Source organism: Lepus europaeus, chromosome 4 (genome assembly GCF_033115175.1).
Source record: "Lepus europaeus isolate LE1 chromosome 4, mLepTim1.pri, whole genome shotgun sequence".
NCBI lineage: Eukaryota > Metazoa > Chordata > Mammalia > Lagomorpha > Leporidae > Lepus > Lepus europaeus.
Genome location: NC_084830.1, coordinates 142,323,245 through 142,344,419, shown reverse-complemented (window position 1 = coordinate 142,344,419; position 21,175 = coordinate 142,323,245). Strand labels below are relative to the sequence as shown.

The 21,175-nt window shown below is 47.4% G+C and overlaps 1 protein-coding gene and 1 pseudogene across 1 annotated transcript in view; both read right to left on the bottom strand.

Annotated features, from left to right (window-relative positions):
- The window catches only part of SPOCK1 (SPARC (osteonectin), cwcv and kazal like domains proteoglycan 1), a 480,184-nt gene that overhangs the window by 400,008 nt on the left and 59,001 nt on the right, over window positions 1–21,175 (bottom strand). The window lies entirely within an intron of this gene.
- On the bottom strand, window positions 7,939–8,100 carry LOC133758892 (U2 spliceosomal RNA; annotated as a pseudogene).

The window sequence follows — 21,175 nt, the reverse complement described above, 5'->3', positions numbered from 1 at the left end:
GAGTGAGGAAGGAGAGACACCCTGCACTCTGACCTCCAGACAGGAGCCAAGAGGAGCAATGAACCAAGCCAGAAGCACTTGCGGGAAGTAACCATGAGTCATGAAGACAGAGTGTGTGAGCCCAGTGCAGCAGTGGCCTCACGTAGCCCTTCTCTCACCAACCACAAAGCCCAGACACACTCTCCAGCTGCTGAGAGCACAAGTTTATATCCCTGCTGCCCACGTTACGTCAGAACTGCGCTGACAAGGGCCTGGCACAGCACGGACACTGTCATCCAATTTCTGCAGGCTAGGAGGCCTTGCACCAAAATGAACATTGGGTAGCTCTGTAGCAGCTGGGCCAGTGTGAAAAACTGCCTGGACATCCACCCTGCAGCTGATCAGCCTGGAAAAGATGACCCACAGGAGAGAGCTGGGCCCATCAGAGTAGATGTCCCCATCCATGACTTTAAGGAATTAGCAAACACCTGCCTGGATGTCCCCAATGCTTTCTGCAGGGGTCCAAGGGAGGCACGAAGCTTCTGCCTGGAAAACGTCATTTCTATTCCAACAGGAAGGATCCGCATCGACTGGCTCGGAGCCCATGAAGCTCAGACAGAAGAACAGTTCTCAGGACAGAAAGAAACCGGGATGAACTCTAGTCCCCCATGGCAGAGGAAGTCGGGAACATCAACGGCACTCACCCAGGGCCTGCGATCCCGGGCAGGGAGCGTTCAATGCCCTTCACGGGCCCCGAGCACGGCGGAAGAGATGCCGTGCTTCACAGAGCACACGAGACAAATGTGCCACAATCTCCTCCACCTACCTTGGTGGTGGGGCAAGTGCAGAGGACGTGAGCCCCCTTCCATCTGGGAAACAAACGACAGCCGACACGTCCTCTGATCATCGGACAGGAAGAGCTGTTGGTGGACAGAGGGCACTCTGAAGACAGCCGAGTCTACTCCTCCCTTGACACAACCCCACAGGGACCCAGCCATCGCCCCCTTTAATCCTCTATGGGCAGCTACTATCCGCTCCTTGTGCAAATGAGGACGTTGGTTCCGCTTTCTTTTCCCCTAGTCAGTCCACTGCTGGGTACAGACTATCCTCTGCTCCTCACTGGCCAGGGCACGCAGCACTAGTCTACCTTGAGATTGCTCCTCCAGGATCATGCTCCAAATCGTATGAAGATGCACATACGAACAGCAATTCTCTTTCACTGGCGACAAGCAAAAAAGAAAATGAAAAATCAGAAGCAAAAATGACCCAACAAACACACCTCCACCCCAGTGTGTTTGTTATTAGACTGACCTCTCCTATCTCGAAGTTGGTTTTGACGTTGAACCATTGTTGTAAGCCAGTAATTAGGGTGGACAGCTGCGTGGGATTTCTATTCACTCTCCTAGTGGTTTCAGGCTGCTCTCACCCTGCCTTCCTCACGGGTCTTCTCTGCCACATCTGGTCCTTTGCAGCTCTGGGGAAGCAGCTCCGCCCCAGCCAAGCACAAGTCACAGCCCTCCACCCACAAGCCAAGGGACAATCTTGGCTTCTCTGAAGCCAGCACCTTTGGAGGGGGCTGAGCCACGTGCAGATGTCACAACGCTGTTTAGAAGCCTTCTGCCTCTACACCGACTTCCACCCCTCGCAGTCCCTACACATCCAACAACTCAAACAGCCCCTACCAGCTCCCATCAATAACTACTTTATGGCTAACAAGGGTTCACCAAGTGTGTGGGTGACAAAGTCGTGCTCTCTCAGCTGGAACTTTTTTTTTTTAAACATAAAATCACCCCTTAACCCCAAATCTTGCCTCTGACTGGTCTGCAACAAAATATTGGGTACTCGCAGGTCAGCAAGCCTGTCCTCAAGCGAACAGTTCCAGAAAAGATCGTCCGTAGACAGTTCCGACTGGGAAACAATTCCGAACACAAAGAAGATGCAGCAGAACGCCAGTGATACGAACAAATTCAGCAGTGAAGGACCGAAAATCAATCCCAAGGGTTGAGGGAGATTTGACCCCTTTCCTATTTCCCCTTGGTCCTTCCAAGTCTCTGCAGTCACAGTGCTCCCCTTGTGCCCCCTGCCTGGGGAGAGGGGCGGGCTGGCCAGCATGTCTGGGTGGGGAAGACGGTGACCAGACACGCCTGCCCTTTGTCACCAGCCACCTCCGAGCTTCCCCTTCTGCCAAGCCATCTGCAGGAAAATGTCAACGCGTGCTGCAGGGAGAAAATGGATTTGCTAATTTATGTGCTGGGTAAATTCACTTCTTCAGTAGAATAATAAAAATGTGACTGCTCACCACCCTTCCCTTCGAGAGTAAGGACATCTTTATTAATGATGTTAGAGCCTGAAGAAACAGAAATGCTTGCTCTGTTTACATTTCTCTGCATTAAAGAGAAGACATCCCCTTGCTGGTAGGTAAACATTGAAAATACCCTTCTGGTCATGATTTATTGCTGGAGCAATTTTATTAAATTGGGATGCGGCCATGTGTCCACCTACCAATTACTTCACTGGGAAAAGAAAATACAGATTTGCATTTTTCAGTAATTCCTCTAATCGGTGTTCTGGGTTCCTGAGAAGTATTACAAAATGTAGTCCAAGGCACTGGATTTTTTTTAAAAGATTTTATTTATATTACCTGAGAGAGTTATAGACAGTGAGAGAAGAGACAGAGAGAAAGGTCTTCCCTCCACTGGTTCACTTCCCAAATGGCCAAAACAGCCAGAGCTGCGGCGATCTGAAGCCAGAAGCCAGGAGCTTCTTCCGGGTCTTCCACGTGGGTGCAGGGGCCCAAGCACTTGGGCCATCTTCTACTGTTTTCCCATGCCACAGCAGAGAACTGGATTGGAAGAGGAGCAGCTGGGACTAGAACCAGTGCCCATATGGGATTCCAGTGCCGCAGGGGAGAAGTAACCTACTGCGTCACAGCACCGGCCCCCAAGGCACTAGATTTTAACCCCTGAAGTCCAGGGATTTTTAATGATACATATTCTGGTGTCAACAGAGTCACGGATGATGTCAAGCATGTCCCCACTCCCTTATGAAGATGTGCTGTGTCGTCTGTGTGTGCTGATCAAAGCCTTTTTCATCACACACAACAGCTTGGTTGTGAATTTGTCCTGGGTCCTCAAATGAGCACTCAACCAGGACCAGGGAAGCATTCGAATTCGGGAGCTGGCACAGTTCTAACTAAACCAGAAAAGATACAGTGTGGTACTTCGAAGTTCAACTTAGAGCACACAAGCTATTTGGAACGTTAAACTCCTGGTGAGCAAGGAAGACAAGTATTTGTGTATTATACATGGAAATAGAGATTTAGGAATAATCCCTGCATTGTGGAAGAAGGCGGGACACGAAAGGACATGAGAGTTTTGGATTCCTAGAATAGAAGGTCAGTGACTCCTTCCATTCTAAGACTCAGATATTCCAAGTCAGGTAAGCGCTGCTGGTAACCCTCTGTGCTGATATTTAGAGAGGATTTGTGAGGGGCAGGAGAAGCCCAAGCCACATGTTGGTGCAGCTGCTCAAAGTCCACAGCCAAGGAGCCAACTGTGAACGCCACTTGCCCTGGGTGGAGGGATATGCCTGGGGTCCACACAACAACTGGGTCTTGCCTTCCGCCTCTGCTGTATAGAACTGTGGAAACTCCCTGCACACATGGCAGCTACTTCTCTGTCCACACAGGTCCTCCATGGTGTCTGTGGAGCTCACCCCAAAGACCCCTGAGCCACAAAGCCGCAAGTGAGAAATCTCCAACTGGCCGACTACCCAAATGAAGCAACATGATGATGAAGGCCCCCATTCTCCTAACCCAGACCCTGACAGCCACTTACACCTTCCAGAAGAAAGACAACTCACACAGAACTATATCCACCTGCGCCCTGCTAATTCAACTGAATGAACACACATTAGCTGGCACTCGTAACTGTTACCTTGACAACTCTGAAAAATTATATATTACTAAATCTCCCCCAATCTCAGGTCACTGGGGTACTTCCCAGCAGCCGAAGTAGATTAAAAACTATACATCCACTGACTCAAGAATCCCAGTGAGCCTCAAACACAGAAACATGAACAAAATCATACAAAACACATCACACTGCAATGGCTCAAAATCAACAGCAAAAGGAAAATCTTTAAGGTAGCCAGAGGAAAAAGAACTCAAGACAAGGCCAAGAACAAATTTCCTGACAGAACCAAGAAGAAAGAGGGGCAGCATCTTTAAAGTGATAGAAAATGCTAACCTAAAATTCTATACCCAGCAAAAATGTCATTCAAAATTAAGGCGGAAATAAATCATATTTTCATGCACACAAAAGCTGGGAGAATTCATCACCAGTGCATCTTTATTACAAAAAAAAAAAATTTAAACCCCTCAGTCAGAAGGAATACTATACCAGGTGGAAACCTGGATCAACAAAAAATAAATAATAAATTCTGGGAACACTAACAACACTGTTTCTCAGAATCAGTATTAGTTACATGAGGGGCGTTCATAGAGCTCGTGGTAATGTATATCGTGAAAAAATGCATCAATTTAAGAATGTACCCCATGTGAAGAGATAGATAGGTCTGGGCCTCTTAACTCACAAGGCCTAAAGCCCAACAGATTATTATCAAGCCCCTTCTGTCAGGTTCTATTTGCCTTTCAATCAGAAAACTTAATTGTAGCTTAGACAGCACCTTTCTTAGCTCCTCTAATAATGACTCTGTCCTTTGTTCTAGACCCTGTCTAGCACACTTGGGCCTCATTCCTTCGTAATCATAACCTCTATCATAACCTCTACTCTACCACCAATGGCTCTACTCCCAACCTGTGTGTACTGATGGTTCTCTTCCCCACTTAATGCTGGTTAATGCCACTCTTAGGTTCATTGGTTACTATCCTCACCCTGTCTTTTATGACCTTGTCTAAATATGATCAGAGTCGGCGAACTTGGTAGGCTTCCATAGCCTAGGCAACTCATGACGAGAGCCTAGGGTGGTTACTGGCACCATAAACTAGAGTCTCAATTTGTTGGGTCAACAACAGGAGTCACTGTGCACTTGCTCCTCATGTGGGATCTCTGTCCTTAATGTGCTGTACATTGTGATTTAATGCTATAACTAGTACTCAAACAGTATGTTTCACTTTGTGTTTCTATGTGGGTGCAAACTGTTGAAATCTTTACTTAATATATACTAAATTGATCTTCTGTATATAAAGAGAATTGAAAATGAATCTTGATGTGAATGGAAGGGGAGAGGGAGCGGGAGAGGGGAGGGTTGCGGGTGGGAGGGAAGTTATGGGAGGGGGAAGCCATTGTAATCCATAAGCTGTACATTGGAAATTTATATTCATTAAATAAAACTTAAAAAATAAAAAAATAAAAGAATGTTGCCATCAAAATACACTTCTCTATGAAATTTTTGAAATCCTTAATATATATGAGTATGTATGTGTATATATATATATATATATTAACTGCTTTCCTCATAGTAATTGTCTGAAATATATCTATCGCTTCATTTGCGACAACCTTGAGTTAAGCAGAAGAACAGAAGTAATAGCGCTCTAAAATCCTGTTCAAAGGTTGTAATAATCAGGACTTGAGAAAATCTATCATTCTCCCTGAAGAGCTATAAACCAACTCATTGAGAAATAAAAGTCAGAAGGCTATCAAAAGTAATACAAATAAGAAACTGCCAAACATTTTTCCAAAGTGAATGTACCATTTTATACTCTGAGCAGCCATCAGTGAAAACTCCAGGTGCTGGGGTCAGTACTGTGACACGGTGGGTAAAGCTGCCACCTGTGACACTGGCATCCCATATGGGCACCAGCTCCTGTTGTGGCTGCTCTACTTCCAATCCAGCTCCCTGTAAAAATGGCCTGAGAAAAGAAGTGTGAGTCCCTGCCAGCCACGTGGGAGACAGAGATGAAACTCCTGGCTCATGGCTTCAGCCTGGCTCAGCTCTGGCCTTTGTGGCCACCTGGGGAGTGAACCTTCAGATGGAAGATCTCTCCCTGTCTGCAACTCTTTCAAATAAATAAATCTTTAAAAAAGAAATAAGGAAAGAAAAAAAGGAGGAAGGAAGGACAGCAGGGGGAGAGGGAGGAAGAAAGGAAGAGAAAGAGGAGAAGGGAGAGGAGGGGAGGGGAGGGGAGGGGAGCAGAGGGGGAGGGGAGCAGAGGTTTTAATTGCATTTCCCTGATTACTAATGATTTTAACATATTTTCATGTGCTCATCAATCACCTATATATCTCTGTGGAGTTTCTGTGCAAATATTTGTCCATTTCTCTACTGGTCTTTCAAAAAGTTTTAACACTTCTTTACACATCCTGCATATTAATAATTTGCCCCACATTTGCATATATATCAAGGGTCTTCAAAAGGTTCGTGGAAAATACATATTGTGAAAAAAAAACTATCAATGAGTTTCAAATTTTTACGCCCTTTTAATTCCATTTTCTGGGAACTTCTTGAGGTACGTGTATATACATATACCAGCATACATAAAAGTGCATTTGAGAGTGTGCACGTGTGTGTGTGTGTATAAAATATTTTCTTTCAGCCTGTATCTTCTCATTCCTTTAATGGGGACTTTAAAAGTCCCATTTTTAATGATGATGAAGTATAAATGTTTTATATTATCAACATTTTCAGTCTTATCTGAAAATCATTTGCCTACCCCAAGGTAATGAAAACTTGCTATTTTCTTCTTGAAATTTTGTGATTTTACATTTTGCCTTTATATTCAGGTGTGTAATGGATCTCAAGTTGACTGTTGTATGTGTTGTGGATGCATGAGCCAAGGCTCTTGTTTTTCCATACAGATATCTGGCTGCTCCAGCACTGCGTGCTGAAAACCCTATCCTTTCTCTAATGAGTGACCTTGACATCTTTGTCGAAAAAAATCAGCTGATAATATCTGTGTGGGCCTATTTCTGGACTCTCTGTTTTTATTCCGTGGATCCATAAAAAGCACCCAATCGCACTCCTACCTACCTGTCCAAGAGAAATCCAAAGCTTTGTATGTAAATACACACGGCAAACAAAAGCTCTGTCCGTCCGTGCCCATGACAAGCTGGACACCACAACAAAGGTCCAGCAACAGGTGACATGCAGAGGAGGCCATGTCCGCTGTGTAGAAACCCAGCCAGCAATAAACAGGCTTACACACACAGCAACATGGAGAAAGGCGAGACGTTTACGCTCCGAGAATGAAACCAGACACAAAAGATGACATACTGGATGATTCCGTTTCCATGCCCCACGTCACCACAGTGACCGCAAACAGGGTCCCTGGGACTGTCTGCAGAAGGGCACAAGGAAGCTTCCGGTACAAGAAACGTCCTAGTCTTGACTGCGTCAGGATTTACGTGGGAGTATACACTTGTACATTTCAAACTGTCTACTTTAAGTGGACACATTTTACTGCATTTTTATTATTCCTCAATAAAATTTATTTTTAAAAAAGTCTTCCCTGTTATCAACACAGACTTTCTATTCTAAAAGTTTACCAGCACTCAGATACACAGACGTCAGGCTGCCCCTTGTCTCTATCGACTGCTTCTAAAATGCTTTCACAAGGTTGATATTGAAACTAACACTTAAGACTGGGCTTCGCACAATGGAGACACATTTATTACTAATGCACAGATTGATCTGCCCTGGTGATTTTCCGCACTCCCATGAAGTCACTGGGATGGCAGAAGACTACGGATGCCAGAGGCGTGGTGGACTATCCAGCACGGACACCTCCCTCTGCCTTCTCCCTCCTGCTCACGGGCATTCCTCCCACTTGTGCCACCAAGCAAACACCTCCACAACCCACCCCCACAAAGAGCAGACCCTGCATGGTGCTGCCACAGGTGTCTCCATTTCTGTGTATTTTCTGAAGCCAAGAGCAAGTCTGAGACAGCTGATGAACCAACATACAACTCCACCCTGCAGACAGCGAGGCACCAAACAGTACAGTGCACCTTTCCTCAAACTCAGGTTTTACCTGCAAATTCAGGAGGTGCAAACTCTTTTATGGTGAAACACCCACTTCATTATGAAACAGGAAGCAATTTTCACATAATTTGTTAAGATGTTTTACACTTGATCTTAGCCAAAAGGCCAAGAAGTGATGTTAAGATTTTTTAAAAGCCACTTCAGAGACATTTCCCACGTGCAATAAAAGTTATAGGTTAAACCCCCAACCTCTTCTTGTCATGTGTTCCTTCCTCTCTATTGTTAAGGTACATCCCAAGCAGAAAAGAAACAAAAACAGATTATGACCAAAACCCCAGGTGCTGGCATATTCCAAGTCTCCTACCAACTCATTCTGGCTCAGTAACTCCAAAGGCAGGCACTGGACCCAACAGCCGGCATTCAACCCTGGTTTGGCCACATCTCTGAAGTACGAACTCAGAAGAACTGCCTGAGTTTCTGTGTCCAGAGAAGAGAGTGACAATACCACAGCAACAGTAACTCATTAGTGAATGTCAGCCGCCTATTATTGTCGCTGTATTGGATCAGTGCTTTCAGTTCATATGAGCTATGGAACGTCCTGTTACGTATCAACTGCAATCAGTAAGATTACTGACTTCTGGCTCTCAGGCACAGAGGGAACCAGTAAGAAGCCTGGACAAACCATGTCTTAGCTTTGCATTACTACAACAGAATTCCTAAGCTGCTTAGGAAGGAAAAAGGAGATTTGCTTTGGCTCACGGTTCTGAAGGGCCGCAGTCCGAGACTGGGCTGGTCCACTGGGTCAGCATCTGGTGCCAGCTTTCTTGCTGGCACAGAGCACCACAAGGCAAGAGGGAGTGCATGCCCGTCATTCAGTCTGGGCTCCAATCACATCACTTCCCCAAGACCCCACCTCCAAGCATCACAACTCTATTACATTTCCACCCTCTCAGAACTATCACCGTGAGACTGGGGATCCAAGTCCTGAACACATATGCCTTTGGGGTCACTCCACATTCAAGTTAATGCCGAGACCATAGCCACACTCCTGGTTGCACAGACACTGGGTACTCCCAAGATAGCAAATCACACTAACACAAGACAGAAGGGCTCTTCCAGGGTGAGCTTCAGAGAGTGAAGCAGGCCAGCACCACGGCTCACTTGGCTAATCCTCCACCTGCGGCGCCAGCACCCGGGGTTCTAGTCCCAGTTGGGGCGCCAGATTCTGTCCCGGTTGCTCCTCTTCCAGTCCAGCTCTCTGCTGTGGCCTGGGAAGGCAGTGGAGGATGGCCCAAGTGCTTGGGCCCCGCACCCACATGGGAGACCAGGAGGAAGCACCTGGCTCCTGGCTTCGGATCAGCACAGCGCCAGCTGTAGCTGCTACTTGGGGTGTGAACCAACGGAAGGAAGACCTTTCTCTCTGTCTTTCTAACTCTGCCTGTCAAAAAAATAAATAAACAAAAATTTAAAAATTAAAAAAACAGAGTGAAGCAAACACTGGGGGTGGCTTTGCAAGGGAGACGCGCTGAAGAACTGACCCAGACCACAGGGCACTCACCACGCCGTGGCCACGTGGCCCCTTCCTCCATCTCCAGCAGGCTTTCTGCTTCCCCCCCAGCCACACGCCCTCTCCCAGAAATTGGTCCCCTTTTAGGGCCCGTGCTGCAGCAGGGTCCCGACAGCTGCTCTGTCTCTGGGAGTAGCTTTGTGGCACACACATGCACCCCCACTGGCTTTCTCTTTCAATCCCTACATTTCCTTCATCTCTCAGTAAGGAAATGCGGTCAGTGAAGCACTTCCAGCTCACTGCTCCCCCACACCCCCACCCTGTCAGGTGTCTCATTACCTAGTCCCAGTATACTGTTGCTCTCCTTTGTGGCACCTGTCACCACTCAAAGTAAATAATGACTTGGGGGGAGGAGGGGCCACTGTCACGGCACAGCAAGTTAAACTGCCACCTGCAACACCGGCATCCCATACTGGGGCACTAATTCACATTCTGGACGCTCCATTTCCCATCCAGCTCCATGGTAACATACCTGGAAGGTAGAGAAAGATAGCACAAGGGTTTCAGCACCTACCACCCATGTGGGAGACCCACATTGAATTCTAGGCTCCTGGCTTCAGCCTGGCCCAGTTGACGCTGCAGCCCCAGCCACTGTGGACATCTGGGGAGCGAACCTGCAGAAGGAAAATCGATCTTGATCTCTCTCTCCTTCCTTCTCCCTCTCTGTTGCTCAGCCTTTCAAATAAATACATAACTCTTTAAGGAAATATTTACTTGGATAATTATCTGTTTAATGGCTCTCTCCTCTGCCAGTTGGAAGCTTCAGGAAGACAGGAACCAGTTCAACCCTCTGAGGGCACACCCCCTTCACACACAGCAGAAACCCAAAGTATGACTTGGCTTAGCCAAAGTGGCCTCTCCACTTAACAGATGAACACACTAAGGCCCAGAGATGTTGAGAGTCTTTCCTGAGCTCTGCCTTTGGGGAAGCCGTGGTTTGAAGCCTGGACTCCTAACTGCAGCCCACAGCAACAACAAATTCACTCCAGCCCCGAGAGCCCACTCCCCATCACCCGAAGGAGAGGATGAAACCTACATCATGGGACCAAAGATCTGGATTCAGATCCTGGACTCACCACTTCAGGCTCACCAGGCTGTGGCAGAAATACGAAGGAGTTGATGTACACTGTGCAGAGTGCAGGAGCCAGCATGTGTGGACTCTGCCGAGATGCACCTGCTGCTGGAACAGCTGGGCACATGTGTCCACCTCCACCCACAGTAGAATAGCCACGTCCTTAGGAGGGCAGAAAAACACTGGCTAGTGAGCAGCGGCTGTTCCCCCAGGCAGCCCTCAACAGTTTTTGATAAGGATGAAAGACATAAGATTCTCATCTCATCGCAAGGGCTGTGTTCAACATCCCAGCACACGGAGCCATGTGGCAGGTGCTCCATCTTAAGACGGTGGCATTGCTAGCTGACTGATTTCTGCCAGCAGTGTATTTACTAGGAATTAAATTTTGCTTTCAATACCTATAGTGTTATTACTGAGTATAATGAAGGCTCTCTTCACATGTGGTAAACGGGATAATTTACCGGCTCACACCCATCAATTCAGACAGCTTCTCTCTGCCTCAGCCAGCAAAGCTGGGTGTCCTGGAAGCTTTTCCACCACTGCAATATGAAAACATGTTCCAGCCAACTCTGCCATCTCCTATTATTTGGCCTATGAAGTTCCAGGCCCTATACTGTACTAGGTCCGGGGGATTCGGCAATGAGGGGACAGATCCCGTGCCACGAGAGGCTCCCAGGGTAGCAGAAGCATGTCTGAACAGCCCGGTATAATCTACGACATGATTTTCCTTTACTCTTTTATCCATCGTTCCAGGGATTTTCATTATTACTGTATGAGGAGGCTTGAGCAAGTCCATGGCAGACACAGTTACAACCTAACAGATAAAAGATCAGTCGGAGAAGAAGATGATGTACAATTTGTTTCCAGTTAAACTGAGACAGAAGAGCTTAATTCCCCTCATCTTAGCTTTAGAATTCTAAGTAGGAAGGAGCAAGTCATGGCTTTCTCTCTAGAAACACACACCAGGGCACCCTGCCGAGTGGCTGCCAACAAAGCCCCTGCAAAGCAAGACCCCTTCCCCACACCGGGCTGCCTCTCACTGCGGGGGATACGGAGCCAGCCACCCACGTGCGGCCTCCCTTCTGCAGGGAGATGACAGTACACCCTGGCTCTTCTCCTGCAGCGTCTGTGGGAGCTGTGAGGGCCTCCCCAAGAGCTCTCACATGGATTTCATGGAGAGACGTCCCAGCTGGCCCGGCCCTTCCTGCCCCTTTATCGCAGAAGTGATGCTGCAGCCAGGAATGACCCCGAGAGTCGGAGATGCTGGTGAGCTCTGGGGCCACGAAAGCAGCGATGTGCCTAAGAAGAAAGCCCCGGCTGTTCAGACCACTGCAGGGGAGTCTCTCTGTTATCGGCTGCTCAGTAGCCCTGCAGTGAGTAACAGCTCAGGACATGATGAAGTCCATGAACCTTGAACTAGACAAGCTGGGTTTGGGGACCAGCTCCGTCACCTACCAGCCACTGGAGTCTGGACAGGGCACTTAACCCTTCAGAGCTGTCTGCCCTTCACGCCTACAACGATAGTCAGTCAGTGCAAGAGAGAAAACAGAGGGAAACAGCAAGTGGTGGCCAGGATGTGGAGAAACCGGAGCAGGTATGCACTGCAGGCAGGAAGGCTGTGGAGATCAGAACGGAGCTCCCTCCAAAACTCACACATGCTGCTGCCACGTGTGCAGGCCACCGCACTTCTGGGGGCATATCCCAACCATAAACAATGAACACAGGGACTTGAAAAATACATGAACTCCCATTCTTACTGCAGCGTGAATCACAACGGCCATGCAACGGAAGTGTCCATTAATGGATGAGAGAGTAAGCAAAATGTAATTCATACGCACAACGGAGCATTCTTCAGCCTTTGAAAGGAAGGCGATCAGGACACGAGCTACACCACAGAGGAAGCCTGAGGACAATAAGCCCAGTGAAAGAGGCCAGCTACAATAGAGGGTGAAAACCATACAGCTCCACTCCTGGGAGGTCCTCCGAGCAATCCAAGCCACAGAGGCACCCAGGCTTCAGGCAGCTGCCAGCAGCTGGGAGCCCAGGGGTACAGTGCCGGACCAAACACTGCTGCAGGCGGCTGCCGGTCACAGGGCCCAGCGTGAATGTACATCATGCCACAGAATGCACATTCCATGACGAAAACGGTGATTTTGTATGTTTTACTTTTTTTAAAATAAATTCTAAAATTAAAGTATAACCTGCAATGCTGAGACTAGTACTGACACTAACAATGTAATGAACCTCCAATTGTCAAACACCACCCTGGGGCAAACTCTGCAACGCCCACCGTACAAGCACCCGCCACTAGCATAACCAAGTAGTTCTTTTGATTTCTGCAACCAACAGGCCCACTTACTTGTTCCTCTCTAGGAAACCAAAGAGGTGGCAAGTGGTCTCCTACCCCTGAGGTAGGCAAAAGACATCTGCAGACAGTCACACAGCAAGCCAGGGCACAACACTTGCCTGCAAGAGCATTAGAAACAGGCAGAGCGACAGACCAGGCCACAGCTCCCTGTCTCAGAGTTTGAGCAAAGTTCCAGGAAAGAGATGAACTGGAGCTGCACTGAAAAATGAGAACCTTTTTCGCTGAAACAGAAGGAACCTTAGAGATGTTTCCAAATGGAGGTAACAGCAACGTGGACACAGAAAGCCAGCACAGGGTGCGACTGAAGGGAGTCACGTGTTAGCAGCAAATATGACAGCCAGACATGGGGCCAGGGTGTGTTATCTTCATGTACCGGCACCCATAGCAGACTCTTGAAACATGTCAACCCCTTCAGTAGCCGGAAGCACCTGCCAGTCCTCCGAATGATCAGTACTGACCACTGGGGACAGCGGCCACCACTATAACAAGACCACGCCCTTACATGCTGCTTTCACTGAGGCTGTTATGAAGACACGGGGCATCCACTGCAAACACACAAACCCTTCAAAGGTACTCAGCTATGATGGACAGTCCCCCAAAATGCCTGGACCATGTAGGCTCCCAAATGGGATGTAGGCACCCAGAGCTGGACTTCCTATCCAAAGAAATCAGAACACTGTGCACTACCAGTAGGAAGGCCCAACGGTGGAGCCACTGTGGAAAACGGTATGGAGATTTCTGCAAAAATTACACATACAACTGCCCCACATGCTAGCAACCATACTTCCAGTGCACAGCAGAGAAAAAAAAATGACAACAGAGAAAATATCTGTACCCCCATTCTCACTGCAACATTAGTCACAATGGCCAAAATATGGACGCAACCCAAGTGTCCTAACCTCCCCAATGCAACACCAAGAGTCACCATCCCACTCTCTATAGACCCCTTCTCCATACACAGATGAGTAGACCAGCACAAGTGACTGACAGGAAAAGGAAGAAAAACATGTATAAGACCCAGTCCCCCCCAAAAATTTATTCAATTGAGCCCAATTTCAAGAAAGGATTTCAAAGTTCTAATGACTTTAAGTGATGAAACAATTCACGACAAAAATTGTAATTAGCAAAGAAATGATCTGTTCTGCCACAGCAATTTTAGTGACATTTATAACACACAAGAAATCATGAAGCTTAATTATTTGAATTTACTGGGGCTACAGATACCATGTCGAAATCTAATTAAATAGACCCACCGAAGCCGGCCGACTGAAGAAATGGCAAAGTTGTTGAACCGTGCATTGGTTTTTAAAATCCATTTGTGAAGAGCCTCCAAATAAGTAGTGAATAATGATCTATCTCTCTTCCTCAACTGTCATTTGAGAAAGAAATTTCTATATTGATGTTCAGTCCTTCACAACAGAATTTACTTCAACTTCTCAAACACTTCCCCATTCAACACAGCCCACAATAAATGGGAATGTTCCTGCTGTTTACCTCTCAAGGTTGCACATTCAAATGACATCAGATCTCAAGGAAGTGGGTACGTATCTTTTAGTGGCCGATAAAAAGGTTGCTGTTCTCAATTTCTTGAGAATGTTAAGTTAAATATCAATAGCCAAGAAGTTTTCTAATTCTTAAAATATCACTAATGTGCTTAAATATTAAATATTTCACAAAGATTCTGATTACAAAAGTAATAAATGTTCAAAGATACAGAAAACCCACAAGAGTTCAAAGAATAAAATTAAATCTGCCAGTGATCTCATTAACCACACACAGTTTGACCTCAGGGCTGGCACTGTGATGCAGTGGGCTATGCCACTGTTTGGGACACCAGCATCCCTTATAGGAGCAACAGTTTGAGTCCTGGCTGGTCTACTTCTGATCTAGCCCTGCTACAGTGCCTGGAAAAGCAGTGAAAGATGGCCCAAGTGCTTGAACCCCTGCACCCACGTGGGAAACCTGGATGGAATTCCAGGCTCCTGCCTTAGACCTGAAACACCCCAGCTTCTGTGACCCTTTAGGGAATGAACTAGCGGATAAAATCAATCTCTCTCTCTGCATTTCAAATGAATAAATGAATCTTTAAAAAAAAATGGAGGGCTGGTGTGTGGCGTAGTGGGTTAAGCCACAGGCTGTAGTGCCAGTTCCCATATGGGTACCGGTTTGAGTCCTGGCTGCTCCACTTCTGATCCGGCTCCCTAATGGTCTGGGAAAGAAGCAGAAGATGGCCCAAGTCCTTGAGCCCCTGCACCTGTGTGGGAGACCAGACTAGAAAGAAGCTCCTGGATCCTGGCTTTATCTGGGCACAGCCCCAGCTGTTGCGGCCATTTGGGGAGTGAACCAGCAGATAGAACCTCTCGGTCTCTCCTTCTCTCTAACTTTCAAATAAATATGTAAATCTTTTAAATACAGCTTTGGTCCTTTCCTTTCAATGTACTATCTAAACACACATGCTTATCACAATGTAAACATGTGTTATTTATAATCTTGCACCTTATTCTATCATTAACCATATCAAGCACATTTAACACTCTTTAAACAACCCCCTCTTTTTTTATTTATAGCTTGCTCCTAGGTTTTGAACTTTTATCAATAAATTGGTTCACATCCACACAGATAAACCTATGTTCCTGCTCCAATTAATTCTCTAAGAGGGACTGTCAGAGAGAAACTCATGAGACAATGTTCATTGACTTTTTCAAGTTCCTAACAGACCTGCCAGATTGCTGTAGCTCAAAGAACCTACATTGCTACCAGCAGTGTAATGAACAGCCCAAATTAACCACCTTTCTGTCCCAACAAGGTAATTCAGTGTTCAGTGAGAACATCATAATTTTGTTTCACAAACTGTGGACAGCATTTCAGCTCCTGTCGCTTACACTAAGCACATTATTCTCATGTCCTTAGGATATTAGCTTCGGGAGATGAACGCATGATTTTGGGCGGTCATCTAAAACCTGTTTCTTCAGGCAAGGTAAGAGGCACTGCAGGCTCAGGTCTTCTTCCCATCTGTCAGCTGCTGCTATTTCTCCTATTAACTGCCAGTTACTTCCTTTGCTAATTTCTCCCACAAAGGTTTTAGTGTGGCACTTTCTTATTTACAGAGTAACAAAATTCAGCCATTGTTGTGCATGTTTTTCCAAGATGTTTAAATCAGCATATTAATTTTAGTTTCCCAGAAAAGATTCTGACTTATTGAAATGTTCCTTTTATGAGGAACCATGAATCACTTTTCTACAGATAATCTGTTTCTGTTGACTTTGCTAACATAACAAGCACCTACAATTGCTCTTAGCTTTTATTTTTTATGATTGCAATTTTTGCATCCAAGCAAAATAAATTTTGGATTCAAACAGATCCACCCAAAATTTATTGTTGCTTGTTGCATGAGAAAACGTTCTAATCATATTTTTCCAAGTATTTAATTCAGAATATATTAAGTAGCTCATCCTTTTCTTTTATCGAGCACGAAGTCCTCTTTCATGCAAGATTCTATTTCTAGACCATTCTGTCCCATTCAATTGCATGTTCCTGTGCTAATAACCACATGGTCTTTATTAGCATCGCTTGAGTGCATTTTGCATCTGGAAATGCAAATCTCTTATGAATTATTTTCAAAATTTCTTGACAATTCCAGCCAGTTTGTTCTTCAAATATTTGAGAATAGTTTCTCACATTGAAAAAAAAAAAAAAAAAAAAAAAGAGGAGGAGGAGGAGGAAAACCCCAGGTGAGAAGCTGGCAGAAAGGGACACTGTGACACCTGCCTTTGGAAACAAACCAGCGGCACACATCTCTACTTCCTCGTGTCTTTCTGAGGGTCCACTGGGCAATGATTTTCTTCATATGGATTCTGGAACATTCCTTGCTATGTTATTCCAGTGCATTTTTACATATGTTTACCACTAAACAAACTGTACCAAGCCAGGAAGATCTGAGAAGACATACCTAATTTTTTTCTATTTAAAGACTGATTGGGCCAGTGCCACAGCTCAATAGGCTAATCCTCCGCCTACGGCACCAGCACACCAGGTTCTAGTACCAGTTACTCCTCTTCCAGTCCAGCTCTCTGCTGTGGCCCGGGAGTGCAGTGGAGGATGGCCCAAGTGCTTGGGCCCTATAACCATGTGGGAGACCAAAAGAGGCACCTGGCTCCTGGTTTCGGATCAGTGCCGTGTGCCGGCCGCAGCACGCCGGCCACGGCAGCCATTGGAGGGTGAACCAACGGCAAAAGGAACCTTTCTCACTGTCTCTCTCTCTCTCATTGTCCACTCTGCCTGTCAAAAAAAAAAAAATTAAAAAACTGATTGATTCACTGACTTGAAAGGCAGGATGACAGCAGAGTCGGGGAGAGACAGAGATCTTCATGCTACTGGTTCATTCCCCACATGGTGTCAACAGCCAGGGCTGGGCCAGAAGCTATGAATCCCACCCCAATCACCCATATGGGGGGCAGAGGCCTAAGCACTTCAGCCATCATCAGCTGCTATCCCAAACACGTTAGTAGGGAGCTGGGAAGTGGCAGAGCAGGAAGGATGTGAACTGGCACTGTGATATGGGATGCCAACATCGCGAGTGGCAACTTAGCCACTGAGCCACAGTGCGGCCCCGACACGCCCTGACTGAGAACCACAGTGTGAAAGGTGCGCTTGTCTCTCAAGGCCTCACAGCGAAGGCTCAACATTACTGACAAGAATAAATGGCGATGGCTCAGACAGTCCCGGCGTCAGGGCAGCCCTGGGTTGGCTACACCATGTAGCAGACCCACCATGGTTCTCTCATGCTCCATGCTGACTTCATATTTGAAAGAAGAATAAATCACTTTAAACAACCTCACGTTTGCCATCATGGTATGCTCCCTCCGAGCCTTCCTCGCTCCCCATCCATCCCAAGGATGGGCAGGACCAAGCCAGCCTCTTTCTGGGGAGCTCCAGTTTTGAAAGGAAGACAGTGACTTTAGAACTGAACCAGAAGGAGTTCATCTCCTCGTGAAAACTGCCGCTGAGTCCCTGCAGAGGGCGCAGGAGAAAAGTGGGCTTGAAGCAAAGGTGATGAAGGCTTTATTGTTATTATTATTATTATTATTATATTATTTTGTTTAAGGAATACAACTTCATGACTTTAATATATGCAGATTTGGGAACGTAATTTTCCCCCCTCACCTCCCTCCCACCCATACCCCTACCTTTCTCAAAGGCTGAGGAACGCACACTCTTAGTTTCCTCCAGAGCCAGGTATGGAGGGCGATCCACAGAAATGCTAACCAAGAGTAGGCAGGGGCCACAGTCCCCTCTGCCTCTCTGCACAGCTGAGCTACCTGCACCTTCCCCGCCGTGGCAACACACGGGAGACTTATTAACAGGCCACTCAGAGGGTCTCTGCATTGGCTCAGGGCTGGGGTTCCTCACTTAAAATGGAAAGATTAATCAAACGAAGGGGTGAGGGATGCTGAGACAACCTCCCTGCCCCCACACATACATAAACTCCCTGAGGCACCTAGGAGTGTTGGCAGCCCAACCTTCAGTCTCCAGACAAGGCAGGATCCAAGCCTTCTGCGGGGTCCAAGCAGCCCAAGAGCAGTGACCCACAGTCACCAACACTGCCTCCTAACCCATCAGCCCAGCCAGGCCACCGTACAGGCAACCTCGGAGTGCACAGGCCCACCCACACGGAAGGCTCCCGACGGCCAGAGTCCCTCTGACACTGGTGGGACGCCTCTTCCAGAGAAACGGAGATCAAAGCAGAAGGGGGAGTGAGAAACCTGTACGAAAAAGACCCCAGTGGGAGGTAGAAATTAAAAATAACCACCAAGGGGCTGGCGCTGAGGCGTACCGGGTTAACACCCTGGCCTGAAGTGCCGACATCCTGTATGGGCACCTGTTCGAGACCCGAGTGCTCCACTTACGATTCAGCTCTCTGCTATGCCCTGGGAAAGCAGAAGATGGCTCAAGTCCTTTGGGCCTCTGCACCCCCGTGGGAATCCTGGAAGAAGCTCCTGGCTTCAGATCAGCACAGCTCCAGCCATTGCAGCCAATTGGGGAGTGAACCAACGGATGGAAGACCTCTCACTCTCTCCCTCTCCTCTCTCTATAACTCTGACTTTCAAATAAATAAATGAATCTTAAAAAATAAACACTATCAATATCCTCAGAGCTAAAAACAGACATTATATCTGTGAAATAACAATAGCATGATATCCTAAAAGAACATCTGGAAGACCAAAAAAAGAGGTCTTGGAAAGTTAAATTTTACAAGAGGTCTTCATAAAGCTCATGGAAATGAATATTAGGAAAGAAATTATGCATGGACTTAAAAACTTTTGCACTAAAATAATGTTTCACTTCCATTTTTCCATGAACTGTAAGTACTCATATTTACATGTATTCACACAAATGGGAAGTGTAACAGATTGTTGGAAGACAAACGAGAAAATCTCCTAGAAATTAGAGGAGGAGGACAGAGGAAATAAAGGAGTGGGTAGGGTGGGGGACGTTTTCAAGGCCAGCAGTGTAATCCTAGGGCACACACCTGCTGGCTTCAGAGGGCGCTCAGTGATGAGCAAAAACCAAGACCAACAGCAGTGACTACGTAACAGATTCCCAGCTAGAATCTCCCAACTATGGCCGGGGTTAACCCTTGCCACTTGCTGCCCTCAATCTTCGCTCAGTGACTTCGGCAGGTCCACCTTTGCTATGAGCCATCGTCTCAGGGAACTCGGGGCTGAAGTCTGAGTCTGATCCACTGGGTGGTGAGGTGCTAATGTACGTGGAAAGGGAGCTCTTTTTATGCCTACATTTGGTTTAAGTATTTATTCTTGTGATTTGCTAGTTTTATTTATTTATTTTTGAGCAAAAGCCTACTCTACAAAAAACAGGTTTTAGGGAGAAAATAAAGCCTGTCCAGTATGGATAAAGGAAGATGAACATCTTTAGGAAAACGACGGTGTTGACCCAGATCCTGCAGAGGGCACAAGTGAATCCTGGGAGCCAATAGGCACTTTTGGCTGCCAGTCAGCCGTGGGGGCGTCACTTACCCCTCTCCTCCGACTGTCAGAGGGCCCTCGTCGATGTTTAATAACCTGAAGACAGAGGGGTTTTCCAGCCTGACCGCAGAGCCTCACTGACCTGCCTGAGAGCAGCCGAGCACTGGTCACCCCGGTCCCTGTGATCCCGGGTAGAAGGAAGTGAGCCCCAAGCAAATGCTCGCCATCAGTGTCTGAGAAGGAACCTACCCAGCAGCCACGGGCAGGCTGCTGAGGTTTCTCCCATCTCTTTGTGATCTCCGTTCCCGCTGTCTCGGGCGTTCCCGACTGCAGTATCTCAGGCGCCAGCCCAGGAAACCTGCCGAGGCGCGACACACACTGCCTGGCCTTCCACCCTGGAGCGCCCTCCGGGCCCAGCAAGGAAATCACTGCCTTTCCCCAGCCTTTGTTTCCTCGCCTGCAAGACGGAGGGATGGAGCCAAAGTCCGTCCCGGCGCCTGTGAATTCTGTGACGCACACTTCCATCAAAACACACCCTTTACAAAGATACACGGAACCAGCCGCCTTAGCCACCTGCCAACCCTAAACCACTGCTCACCGCGGGTCAGTGAGCCAATGTGTATGTGCAGGGCTGCCCAGTACTCAGCAAGGGAACGGGAAAGTGGCTCAGGCCACAGCTCTGTCATCATTCTGGAGGCTCTGACCTCAAGTCCCTGTCACATGGACCTGGCAGCTGTGTCTTAGGCTGCCGCATGGACAGCAACACCGACCCCCTGTGCACGGCCCACTGACTCTTGAGTAATTCATTAGCAGGAGGGCACACAATCACCCTGGCGACAAAAGAAAATCCATAAACTAGAGACCTCAGACAAAGGAGATGTTTTTGTACTTATGCCAAGACACCAGCTTCTAAAAAGATACTCGCTGCAGGGGTCTGAGGATGAGTAGGTACCTGTCCGTAACCAGGCAGGGGCACAGCCTGAAAGCCTGCCCCCCTACCAGAATAAAGGACCCCAGAGCCACCCCTGAAGGCCACAGCGTGTTGGGGAGCATCACGATTTGTTAAGTCTCAGACCCAGCATCCTCCCACCTCTGAAGAAGCACCAGGACCAGGTCCATCAGGGATGGGCCTGGAGGGGGTCGCTCACTCGAGACACCGCTATGGATCTTGACCCTCTACTCCTAGGACTCCAGCTAATCCCCAGGTCTCAGTGTCTCCAGATGCAGACTGAGGCTCCTGCACTTGTTGCTTTAACTCCTTT